General features: G+C 33.5%; 1 long non-coding RNA gene across 1 annotated transcript; it reads right to left on the bottom strand.

Annotated features, from left to right (window-relative positions):
- Nucleotides 1–5,386: 5,386 nt before the first annotated feature.
- Nucleotides 5,387–12,523, bottom strand: LOC126749104 (uncharacterized). The gene is made up of 2 exons (XR_007664881.1): nt 7,187–12,523; nt 5,387–6,172 (listed from the first exon to the last, which is right to left on the bottom strand). It is a non-coding gene; the product is annotated as an uncharacterized LOC126749104 (long non-coding RNA).
- Nucleotides 12,524–12,849: the final 326 nt, after the last annotated feature.

Genomic DNA, 12,849 nt, shown 5'->3' with positions numbered 1-12,849 from the left:
AAAAATTACATTGTCTCTAGGTGAACCTGTTGGGCACCAAAACTTGTCAATAGAAATCCCCTCTACATCCTGTGCTCGAACGCCATTACCTAGACCAGGCCACCACTCTTCATACTGCTAAAAATATTATCCAACTTTGTTTCTCCTGAAATCATAAAACTCCTACCGAAGGTTTCACCAAGACCAGTCAGTGTTCACAGGAAGAAGCAGTTGAATACGGAATTTAATTTTTAATAAAATAACAAGTTATCTTTTTTTAAATCGCAGCCATATTCGTTTTTAGTTTTATTAAAAATATAATTTTATTTCAATTTTAATTAATAATCACGTAAATTTATTTTAATTTTAAATTAAATAGCTTCTTTGTTCTTATAACAACAGACAGAAATAAATTATAACACTCTATTTAGATTAAAATGTCGGTGGCTCAGAGTTAGAGGGTTCTATGTCACAATTTAGAACTTTTAAGAATTAATATCTCCCAAAGTTCTATGACAGCTATACTTCATTTTAGTCAGGGTTTCACAGTTTTATCTTCATCTGTTAATATGATAAATAGCAATATCTCATAGAACTAGGTAGCCTGAATATATCTTATAAATTACAAAGTTCTATGTTCTACATAAAACTGGGTGACTTAAATAATAAATACCACAGTGTATTAATCTTATAAAGTTCTTATATTGTTATGTGATAACATAGAACTTTTGCAATATTCAGTGCTTGTTTGGTAAACATTTTGCACTACATAGAATTTTGTTTATTGCAATCGCGTGTTAGGAGTTTTTTATTTGAAAGTGGTGTTTATCTTATAAAAAAAACAAAATGAATAACAAACAAAATAGAATCGGATGAAGAAGATCCATTTGCTGGATATGACAGCAATAGAGATAAAAAATATGTCCCGTCGGTAAGCAATAGGTAAATTTAAATTAATGGTGTTGGGTTTACATATAATTATATTTCCACATTTATTTATTTTAGCAGTGATGATGAGGTAAATCTTAAAATACTGCAGCTAAAGCAAAAGGCGAATGAATACTGTAAAGCTTCATTAAATACAACGGCTGAAGCTAGCACCGTAGAGCGAGTAGAAACGAGTAGAAACGAGTGGCCGAAATTCGAACATTCTCCCTCCCATTCGGGTTTCTTGTCGCCACGTCCACATTTTTATAGTACGTCAAATTGCACTAACCCCAAACGGTAACAGACAGTTTTCCGATTGTTTTCACGCTTACTTTTGACGTTTTATATATGGGGTGAAAACAAACATTTTCCAAGTCATATTACTATGAAATTGTATAGAAGTCTTGTATAATATGTCTTTAACATGAATTGCAATGGTAATTGTTTATTTAGTAAATAGTTTTATTTGAAAAAAAATAGAAACCAATATTTTTACTTTCAGTGGGGCAAATTCTAGAATCTACAAAAAACATCTTAGAGCCAAGCATTATGGCAATTACAGGCCAAACTCCTTAGAAACGCCATTGGCAGATATTCGACAGAAGAGGATGATCTATCGACAATCATGTACTTGTCTATGATATACCGATAGCCACCCTATGCAATAAAATAAAAAGAAGCCATCCACTGCCAGCAGGGAGACCAACAGATTTAACAAATGAGGAAGAGGTCTATCATCCGTGGTTGAAAAGGTTGCAGAGTGGGGCTTTCCTCTAACTATGTTGGACATTCGCTTGTTGGTAAAGCAGTTTCTTAATGCTCAAGGTAAAACCGTTAAGACCTTCCAGAACAACATGCCCGGCGTAGATTGGTTTCATAGTTTTGTGAAAAGAAACCCAATTTTGAGTGAACGTTTGTATCAGAATTTTAAGCGATGCCGAGCTGAATTGAATCCCGAAATTATTAGCAAATATTTTAAAAATTTATCACAAAGTCTACAGGGTGTGCCACCATGTAACATAGTGAACTATGATGAAACAAATTTGTGTGATGATCCTGGCAGGGTAAAGGTCGTTTGCAAGAAAGGCATAAAATATGTAAATAGAATTTTTGATTCTAACAAATACAGCACTTCTGTAATGATTTCAGTCACTGGGTCTGGAAAATTGCTACCCCCGTACGTTGTTTAGAGAGCGCAACAACTACTTGGACCGAAAATTGTCCCAATGGTATATAACCGTACCAAAAGCGGTTGGTTTGCGCCTTGTATTCGAAGACTGGTTCGAGAAAGTGGCTTTTCCGTACTTTAAAAGATGCAAGGGAAAAAAATTCTAATTGGGGATAATTTATCCAGCCATCTCCCTCAAAGTGATACAACTATGCCAAACAAATAACATCGACTTTGTACTCTTACCGCCCAATGAAACCTACTTTGCAAGAAAGGCAAGAAAGGCAAAATATAAAGCGAGGCAAAAAATTCGATGTAGCGCCAGGGAAAGAAATTAAGGCATGTGATTTAGGTCAGCATTCAACTTCAAGAAGGTCGAGTAGCTCTGACGATTATATTGTCTGATGACATAAATCAAAACAATGACTTGATCTCGCACACAAATATTGAATCAGAGTCATGTTTTAAGGATCAAAATTCCATTGTGAATTATTATGTTTTAGTCAGGTTTAAATGTCCCAAAAACCCTGAGCGATTTTTCATTGGCAAAGTTACTGAAGTTTTTCCTGATCAGTCTGAGCTTATATTAATACATTTTTTGAGGCTAAAACAATCTGAGAAACTACAAAATTGTTTTAATTACCCAGATGTCAAAGATGAGTCTTTAATAAATCGAACTGACATTATAAAGAAACTTATCCCACCAACAGACTTAAGAAGAAATCGATTTATGTTCAAGAATTTACCGGCAGGATATTCGATCGAATAAGTATTGGTTTGTTTGTATTTCTTTTTTACATATAGTTTTAAGTTTTGCATTCCAGGTATTACCTAATCACCATTTGTTTGTTTATTTTCAGAATAAGTTTTTTACTTTATATTTTTAGAAAAACATACCTAGCTTGACAGAGAAAATTTATGTTAATACGCATATATTTTGTTATAAGGTTGTATTTTTTCTGCAAAATAGATTTCTACTTTCAGTTCAAAAGCCTAAAAAACGAATTTACCCATACCATGGTCCAAATTCAAAATTTTATGTGTTTTAAAACCAAGTTCGAAATTACCCCACCCATAGGGGTTAATTCGAACATTTAGCAATTAAAAATAAATATTAATTTAAATTTAAATTTTGGGTAATTTTGCTCACCGTGCATAAGTACAATGTTCAAAAAATCTGCAAATTCGTTCGAAGTAACCCCGCTTTACGGTACGTCTTTTGTTTCCCAATATTTTCAACGCTGTAACTCAATAAACTGGTTTAAACGTCGATTCCAAAGTAGAACAGGTGAACAAATCTAGAAAAAGAAAACGAGATCCATCCATCCGAGAAGCATATGTTTCATCGCGAAATAAACAAGTACCCACGAAAACAGTTAAAACTTAAAAGATTGTATGAAGTGTAGAAAAAATGTGAATATATTAGTGACAAAGTTTGCATAAAATTATTTTACAGTTACTACAAACACAGAAAAAAAAACACTTTTTGTTTTATCAAACACGGAAAAGTTTCAACCAAAGAGAAAATGTGAGACTCAAAAAAATTCAAAAAACCAGAACACACATTTGTTTTGTTTTCACGTCAATGGAAAAAAAATTCAGGTCTGTAAGCAATTTTTTCTTGGAACTTTGAACTGAATATCAGCCAAAAAACTATATATAACATTCATGAAATAAGCAATACAGTCGGAAATATACCTAAAAGGCTCATGCAAGGGAAGCACTGTAAACACAAAAAAAAAGTGCAAGAAGTAAGGGACTACATTACTTCAATTCCAAAGATCGAGAGTCACTATTGTCGAGTTGACAGAGCAAGAGAATACTTGGATTTAGGTCTTAATATTGCAAAACTTTATGATCATTATAAGGAGGAAATGGCCAAAAAAGGTGAAAATCCAGTTAAACTGTACTGTACGTTTCTAATATGGAGAAGTTTTCTCAATAGAGTTAATCATTGCTTTTCAACGACCAACAAAGGATCGATGTGACATTTGTGAATTACAACGGTTGCAGGATAATGAGGAATAGGAGATTGATGATATCGCGACAAGAATACGAAAAACACATAATTAAAAAAAAGCATGTCGAATCAAGAGAAACATTGATAGAGAGCATAAAGAAAAGGCAGTATTGTGTTTTGATCTTCAAAATGTCCCAACCTATCCAAAAGCAGAAGTTAGTAAATTTTTTTATAAAAAAATTATCTGTTTACAATTCAACTGCGCACTTGTTTTTAAATAACCAGGCATATTGCGCGATACGGAAAGTCTTATTGGGAGAAGGGCACAAATATAGCAAGTGCTCTATGTAAAATTTTCTGAAGCGTATTAAACGATCATCCCGAGATAAAGCATTTAACCCTATGGAGTGTTAGCTGCGTCCTACAGAACAGGAACTCTATAATGATCTTTCCCCCACACATTTTCGTTGCCAAGCAAATAACATGTAAAGTATAACTTTACTGAAGAATTATTAGTTTGTAATTGCTGGTATTCTGCAGGTTTATCGGCATCAGGCGGATTTATTGTCAAAGAATTAAAGCCGGCATCGCTGTCATTGTTTATCGCGTATGAAGGGGACCAAATACCATCGTAGTAAGTTTTTGTGCTAAATATAGATTTCGGACAATTTTGTGTGCGCGTACGTACGTAAATATAGCGTTTTAAAGAGGCCCTAGACGGTCAATCGTTTGAGAAAAAGATTGAATCAATCGATTGAGTTAATCATTGGCGGTCGCTTCAATCATCCATGAATTTTTTGATCAAAGTGCATTCCCAAAAGAGGTTTCGTTTTAAACGGTACTGTTCCCGATGTTTTCCTATTTTTGTAAAATTTTTGTGAATTTTTAGTGGTAAAATTTTAAATATAGTGTGTTGAAACGATGGTCTTAAGTGCAAATTTAGGCTTCCTTGCTTTGACTTTAGCTGCCGTCAAGTCAAAAAAACAGAAAAAGAAGAGGACGCGAAGGTGGTCAAAACAGTGGTATAAATTAAGAAATCGCTTCACCCATGAACATTTACTCAATTTTTTGTGCAAAACAGAACCTGAAGACTACAAAAACTTCCTCAGGATGGACCAAGAAAGTTTTGATTTTTTATTAGAATTAGTAAGGCCTAAAATAGAAAAAAGACACTAATATGCGTGAAGCGATTCCTGAAACTCAGAGACTTTCCATCACATTGAGGTACCTAGCTTCTGGTATGGATTTGGAAGACTTGAAGTTCATGTGCGCCATTGCTCGTCAGACTCTGGAACTTATAATAATGGAAACTTGCTCAGCAATTATCGAGGCATTAAAAGATAATATTCAGGTAAGTTTTCAAAATCTTTTTATTACACATTAAACATATTTGCATATAAAAATTAAAAAGGAAACATTAAAATAAATTAAAGTGTCTAATTCACATTGACAAAAATGTTGAAAACAAGTCCGCCGCACTTTTCTTGCAAATTTTCTGCACTGGGTTGTGGTGAATGCATTACAGAAGGGGCAGAGCCTCGGGAAGAACTGTCATTGGCTTCAGGTGGAGAGTGTATTGATTGTTGTGACGGAGATGGAGAGCACATTGGTTGTTGTGTCGGAGATGGAGAGCACATTGGTTGTTGTGATGGAGATATAGAGTACATTGGTTGTTGTGACGGAGATGGATACCACATTGTTTGTTGTAACGGAGGTGCATATGGTGCGGTGAGACAGCGCTGCCAACTATAACCTGACTGTGGTGACGCTGGAGGTTGAGAGGGTGACCAACGTGGGTGTGTTCCAAAACGCAATCCGACCCTTGTTAAGCTAGCCATTTCTACTTCAAAAAGCACATCATTTATAATTTTTTCGGCGAACCGCTTTTGGTCTGGAAGTAACTTTTTTAGTTTTATAGCCCAACCTTTAGCTAGTATGTCCTCTTCTAGCTCAGGTCTTCTAAAATACTCTGAAGCCAGTTCCACTAGGTGCTCAGTTGGATCTGGCTAACCTTTTTTTTTCTTTGAAAAAGGCTGTGAAGTTCGGGTAGGAGTGATGGAAGCTAGTGCAGTTTCATTAGTACGAGTAGAAGCAGTACTTGAGGCAGGAAATGGCTGCGAGTCTTCAGGCAACAGTGACTGCAACGAAAAACAAATAAATTAGTTAAAACAAAACTACGGAATAATGGTAAAGATGTTATGTCCTATGAGTATTTGTTATATATTTTTCTTTTTTTCACATTCCAAAAACTAAAGAGGGATGAATGCAGGTGGCACAGGAATTTGAAGAAAAATGGAACTTTCATAACTGTGTAGGAAGTGTTGATGCCATATTACATATTTATCCAAAAACCCTCCCATTCGGGGTCTTACTATTATAACTATAAAGGTTCGTTTAGTATTGTGCTTATAGCGATTGTAAATGCAAATTATCATTTCATGATGATCGATGTCGGAGCAAATGGCCGAGTGTCAGATGGTGGAGTGTTGAAGAATACGTTATTTTGGCGCAGGTTGTCTGAGAATCGACTGAATATGCCAGATTCTCGACAGTTACCAGGTACTAATAAAAAATTTCCGTATGTGTTCGTTGGTGATGAGGCTTTCCAACTGCTTCCTAATTTTATGAAGCCCTATAATAGAGCTGTTTTAACAGATGAGAAAAGGATCTTCAATTACAGATTATCCCGAGCACGCAGGATAGTCGAAAATGTGTTTGGAATACTTACAAAGAGATTCAAGGTATTCCAAAATAACATTAAATTTCAACCACATAAAGCTAGAAAAATTGTTATGGCATGTTGCCATTTGCACAATTACTTGTGCTTAAGAAATAGAAGGAACTATTTGCAACCACATGACGTTGATAATGCAAATTCTTCTACCGGTAGTGTGGAACCTGCTTCATGGACACAAGGAACTCAACTATTGCTACAACTTTAAAGAACCAAAGGTAACTCAACAGTTGAAGCCAAGAAAATAAGGGATAAATTTTTGCGAATTTTTCAATACCTCTGGGTCAATCCCATGGCAACAAAATTGTTTGAATAATTGAAATAATTTAATTAAACTTATCAACCTTTATATAATGACACCCTATATATAATTATAATGTATATTAATAGATATATATGTGATAAAAAAAACTCTTACCTCTGAAGTTTCTGTTGATGCAATTTCAATTTGATCCTTTATAAATAAAAGGTCGTTGTAATCCCAGTGCGATGGTTCAGGAACATCATCCGCTGACGCCCCAGACACTTTTTTTGCTTCAATTGCCTTGTATTCCCTGTTAAAATTAGTTCTCAAAGTATTAATTTTTTGTTTTAATTTTTGAACAGTGAAGTCCGGTTTTAACACTTTTAAAACACCCACAATTTTTTCAAACGCCGCGCTTTTTTTATTTCTATTAAAGTAGTCCTTGCTTTTCACTTTTCACAGCTCTGGGGAATGTCGATATAAATCTATTAACAAGCTTGTAAACTCACGTTCCGGTTTTGTTTCGTTGTTGTCGGCCTGCGAAGAGTCATCCATGATTGCTTCTAAGCGTCTAACTGTTGGAAAAGTTGATCAAAACGCTCCTAAACGGTCAAGCGTCCTCTTCAATCATTTGCGTCAATCAAACTTTTCATCAATGACTATCAATGATTGACTCAATCGACAAACGGGTTTCTAGACGATCAATCATGCTTAATTCAATAAATTGGCGCAATCGTTTAATCAAAATGATTGACCGTTTAGGGCTTACTTTAGTTTTAAGTTAGCCTCTGAACTTCACTGTCATATATTCATTAAATAAATATTATAACCAGTTAAGTGTACCTATTGGTATTTTTATTGATTACATTTATTATACAGTCCATTATATCGATTAACCCCCCAATAACTGTCAAATAAATTCGATTCCTGGTCACTTTTGTGTTCAGAAGTTGATTCTACACATAGTGCAATAGAAAAGGTACTAAGCAAAGTAGAGTATCTCACTTATCAGAATTCTTTTAAAAGTTAATCGCCATAAGCCTTACAAAATAATGCAAATGAAAGCGACTGATCTTAAAAATTTCCAAAACCTGTCCTGCAAAGTACAATATGAAAAAGTACCTTTTTCCAAAGGCTGTTACACTTTTCAAAATCAATGTCACATGTTGTATACTATAACTTAACATATTCAAGTAATATATTAAGTGAGTGTAAAATAAAAGATGTACCATGAAAAGTCTCTTGTCCATTGAAGCGATTCCCAGCAGTGTATTAACAGAGCTCCCAATTCATAAAATAGAAGCATTAAAATTTATGTTAAAGTGGATGCCACTGACAAGTTTTCTAAAGCTTCTATATCTCAACTAAAACTAAAACCAAAAACTAAAAAGTAGATTTTTGTTTATTTTAATATGTTTTTGGCACTAATAAAATGTACATTAGATCTTAAATTCTATGTCTTTTTCTATATCCAAGGAAATCCTTATCTTTTTAGATAATAAAGTTCTATGTTCTATGAAATACACTCGTAATTCTATGTTTACCTTTAAGCAAAGAAAAGTTTAGATTACAAAGTTCTATGTCTTTGTTTTTTTTTGCCCCTCTCTGCCACTGAAGTATGTATCAACGATTTTAAGAAAGAAGACCTTTATTTATGTTAGTTAAATTCTCTTCAATTATACTTTTCTATTTAAATACTTCTAAATTGAACTTACAAGAACCCAACCTTTCAAATCGATTTTATCAAAGACCATATTTTGTAACCGAGAACCCTATAACTTTAAGCCCGTGACGTCTTATTTGCTAAGATGTATTTTTCCAATATTTTGATCGTCGCCAGCCATCATTCCCTACATGTTGGCAAAGGCTGTATGATAATTTGGGAATTTATAGTAGTTTAGTTAAAATATTACCTATAAGAGTAAATGAAAGTACAGAGATAAATGTTTTGGAAAATACAAATAAAAATTCCTGCATTTTTACGAAGGAACTTACTAAAAAGATCTCAGTACTTGTACCAAACATTGTAAGAAGTGAGCTAAAGAAACATCAAAATAACCTGTTCTAATTACTGTTCACTACCCCGCGGATCATCAAAATTTAAAAGGAATATGTAGTGTAAAGCATTATTGATAGATAAAATTAGATTTACCAATTGTGGCACGTTTACTCGCCATAATTAACAATTATTGATGCAAGAAAATTGGTATCATGTTGAACAAAAAAAGACCACAAATTAGAGTTGGTTTAGGTGATTAACGTAGTGTTATCGGCTAGCATTTATTGGATTATTTTTTTTTAATTGAATTTCTTCAAGATGATTAAGAATATAGACGGTTTTAGTATGACCATTAAGCAAAAGTCCTGTAATAGATCACAGATAAATCGATAAAAGTGACGAATAATTTGGCTTTGGAAAAATGGTTGTAGGCAAATTGCATCAATAATGCATATCGTTATGAATATTGCATAAGCATAACCTATCGTATAATGCCACGAAACCAATTAATACACCTAAACGTAATTCATCCAAACTATAAAATAGTGTATGAATGAAGAAATTAAAACACGAAAGAGAATCGAGAAACTTTTTGTCTAAACCAAATATTTCCGAATCTTGGATTAGAAGAGACGCATCTGTGTTATGGCTAACAAAATCCCCTGATGTTTTCTTTTTTTTTTTACTTAGAAACAAAAAATTAGAAAAAGTAACAGTTAGGAATTAAATTAAAAGTTAATAATCATTTTTATTAAAATAAACTATTAGAAATTATAAAAGATAAAGAAATATTGTATAATAAGAAATATGGTATTTATATAAGACAATAAAATATTTTTCCACATAATTTGAATATATGAAGGGTACAGGCTAAAAAGGGGGAATGTCACTTTTTGCTCATTTTGAGCTGTTCAGTCCGTTCAACTTTTAATAGACAGAAGTATCACCTAGTAACATTATACAGGCGAAAAAAGGGAAGAGTCGCCAGATATCGACAATTTAAATTAAGCTGTACTGGCTAAAAAGAAGGAGAGTCCGCGCGCCACATGCTAAGAAGGGGGAACGTCACAAATGCACGTTATTCAGGAACTATCAGAAGGCTCTCTTGACTGCAGTTATTTTTATTTTCTGATTGTGTTTACCGGATCTGGTGTTTATTTATTGTTCGTCAAACTTGTGGAAATATAAGTGACAAGTCGTATTTTAATATTGTAGTGCTAATAAACAGTATAAAATGAATCCAAGTATCAGTGACAGTGAAGACTTTATTGTTATGCCAGTTCAGGGAAAAAAGAGAAAAAGTTACGGAAGGCTAACCGATGTTTCTAAAAAACTTAACCTACAAAGCCACGTGACAGGAAGCGATTGCCAATGTAAACGTCTCAAGTGTTTTGATAAAGTTCTACTTAGTGCAAGACAAGATATAAGTGACTCGAAAAACTCATCCATTATCCCAAAGATGCTCGTCATACACTTTTATAAAAGGTAAAAAACACGAAATCTACAGCATCACAAATACATTTAATAAAATAACGAAGGTTACATGTTTCGCTCGACTAGAGCATCATCAGACCTAAACAATAATTAAAATTATGTAACCCGAAAACAGGAGAATTCAACAAAAACTTACCATAACATACACAAAACACCTAATATTTAAGTAAACAAAGATTACAATAAAGTGGCACTATCTATGTACAAAGAACTCAACTAAACAATCAAATCCTTTATACATTTCAGAAATCTAACCATCATTTAAGAGTCTAGAACTACTTGAGGTTATTAAAAACTAGGTGGCCATCAAAATCAAACCTTTCATTAACACAGGACAGATCTGGGCTTTTAAAAGCTTTATTAATCTCCATTGTCTCCAACAAGTCTAGTTTTTTACTTTTGTTGCATTGATGCAGTATTTTTATATTTTGGCCGTCAGGAAAATCATGTCTGGAGTCGAGAAGGTGATTAGCAAAAGCTGATCTGGTCACTGTGATTTCGGTATTTTAAAATTTATTGTATTGGGCCTTGTGTTCACTAATCCTAGTAGAAATCTTCCTACCAGACTGGCCGACGTACACTGCAGGGCACTCTTTACACCTAATCTCATAAACTCCTGGAGAAGATAGCGGGGGTAGTTTATCTTTAGTTTTAATTAGATGTCTATTTAAGGTATTATTGGTTTTAAAAGCTGCGGTTATGCCAAAGGGAGAAAAAAAGCGGGATAATTGTGACGAAATTGGTCCAAAATAAGTAAACGACCTAAAAGTTTTGATATTGTTTGTTTGTTGTCTGATAAAATTAAATGATAATTTATACTTGTTCACATACTGAAAATACATTTTATATATAGGTTTAAGAGGGAAAAAGTTACTGACTGGTAGTTGTTTAATGGTAAGGAATTCTTTTTTAAAAGCTTCACGAGAAAGTGGGATGTTAAAAAGTCTGTAAAATAAAGAATGAAAAGCAGCAAATTTATGTGAGGACGGTGATGTTGAATTATATTGTATAATATTATCTGTTGTTGCTTGTTTACGAAATATTTCAAAGGATATCTTATTTCTTTCCCTCTTAAGTAATAAATCTAAGAATGGTAAGGTGTTGTTCTGTTCCCGTTCGATTGTGAACTCAATTTTAGAGTGAAGAGAGTTGACATAATTATGGAAATTTGTAAGCTCTACCTCACTTCCATTCCAAATCAAACATATATCATCCACATACCGTTTATAAAAGATGATGTTATTTTTAAAATTACTGCTCATTATTTTTGTTTCTAAGTTGCTAAGAAATACTTCACTAAGAAATGGCGATAAAGAACAGCCCATTGCTAGACCTTCTTTTTGTTTGAAAAAACGGTTGTTAAATTGGAAAAAATTTTGATCTAACACAGTAGAAAGAAGCAAAAGTAGATTTTCCACCAAAAGTGAATCAAGTTTCCCCTGAGAAGATCTTTGACTAAGACCAGACAATCAGCGGGTGGAATGCTTGGAAATAAGTTTTTCACGTCTAGCGATATAAGCTGGGCTGTATCTGGAAGGTGAACATTCTGAATGCTTTTGGCAAAATTCACTGAATTTGTTACAGAATATGGTGCTTTGAAGTTTGAGACATTTCTAAGAACGTTGTTAAGCCAAGATGATAACTGGTAACAAGGGGAGTCAACAAAGGAAACCACAGGTCTAATTGGCATGCTAGTTTTATGGACTTTTGGCAACCCATATAATAGAGGTGTTTTAGGGTTCATGGGATATAGTTTTTGTTTTGTAGAATTAAAATATTCTATGGTTACCAAGGTCATGTCTAAGACTTTTTTAAATTTATTAAAGAATGGACCTGTCGGATCTCTGTTGACCTTTTCAAAGTCTTCTGTGTTTAGAAAATCCATTACTTTATTTATGTAATCGTCTCTTTTTAAGGTAAGTAAGCATGATCCCTTATCGGCTTTTGTGAAAACTATATCGTTGTCCCTCATAGGACAGATCTGGGCTTTTAAAAGCCCAGATCTGTCCTGTGTTAATGAAAGGTTTGATTTTGATGGCCACCTAGTTTTTAATAACCTCAAGTAGTTCTAGACTCTTAAATGATGGTTAGATTTCTGAAATGTATAAAGGATTTGATTGTTTAGTTGAGTTCTTTGTACATAGATAGTGCCACTTTATTGTAATCTTTGTTTACTTAAATATTAAATGTTTTGTGTATGTTATGGTAAGTTTTTGTTGAATTCTCCTGTTTTCGGGTTACATAATTTTAATTATTGTTTAGGTCTGATGATGCTCTAGTCGAGCGAAACATGTAACCTTCGTTATTTTATTAAATGTATTTGTGATGCTGTAGATTTCGTGTT

This window comes from Anthonomus grandis, chromosome 22 (assembly GCF_022605725.1).
Source record: "Anthonomus grandis grandis chromosome 22, icAntGran1.3, whole genome shotgun sequence".
Taxonomy (NCBI): Eukaryota; Metazoa; Arthropoda; class Insecta; order Coleoptera; family Curculionidae; genus Anthonomus; species Anthonomus grandis.
Note: the sequence above shows the minus strand (reverse complement) of the source record. Positions and strands in the feature narration are given on the sequence as shown.